Below are 939 nucleotides of genomic sequence, written 5' to 3' on the forward strand. Positions count from 1 at the left end.
ACTTAGAGGGACAAACAGCGCGCTGGATACAGCGTCTACAGGAGTACAACTTCACTTCGGAGCATCGTGAGGGCCGAAAACATAACAACGCCGACGCCCTTTCTAGACGACTCTGCAAAGAGCAATGTGCGCACTGCCACAAAGTCGAGACGCGAGCAGAGGTAAAGCAAATACGCGTTATTGGAACCCTACCGGCAGCCGGCTGGGACCCTGTTACCCTAAGAGAGGAACAATTAAAAGACTCGGACATAGGACCTATTCTACAGGAAGTATAAAACGGCCAACGACCGGAATGGCAGGACATCGCGGATCGGAGTCCCCCGTACAAAAGCTACTGGGCCCAGTGGAAATCGCTCGCTGTGAGAAACGGCGTACTAGAGTGTGACTGGGAATCCGTCACCGGAAGACGTCAAGTAGCCCAGGTAATTATTCCTCGGAGCAGGGTGAAGGACGTTCTGAGCGAAATGCACGGTGGACCGTCAGGAGGTCACTTCGGTGTCAACAAAACTCTGAACTAGGTTCGGCAGAGATTCTACTGGCTACAAGCAAGAACCGATGTTGAGAAATGGTGTCGACAATGTGACACATGTGCAGCAGTTCGGGGACCGCGGACCAGGAATAGTGGGCAAATGCACCAGTATAATGTCGGTGCTCCCTCCGAGGGAGTAGCCATTGATATCGCAGGGCCCTTCCCACGAAGCGACCAAGGGAACCGATACTTACTGCGCGCTATGGACTGCTTCACTAAGTGGCCGGAAGCGTGCTCCATCCCGAATCAGGAGGCTTCAACAATAGCGGCAGTTCTGGTTGCCAACTTCTTCTGCCGCTTCGGCATACCTCGAGAGTTGCGGAGTGACCAAGGCCGTAACTTCGAGTCTCATCTACTGAAAGAAGTTTTTCAACGCCTGGGAGTGAGGAAGACGCGCACCACACCCTTGC

The sequence above is a fragment of the Cryptotermes secundus genome, unplaced genomic scaffold, assembly GCF_002891405.2.
Source record: "Cryptotermes secundus unplaced genomic scaffold, Csec_1.0 scaffold4988, whole genome shotgun sequence".
Lineage (NCBI taxonomy): Eukaryota > Metazoa > Arthropoda > Insecta > Blattodea > Kalotermitidae > Cryptotermes > Cryptotermes secundus.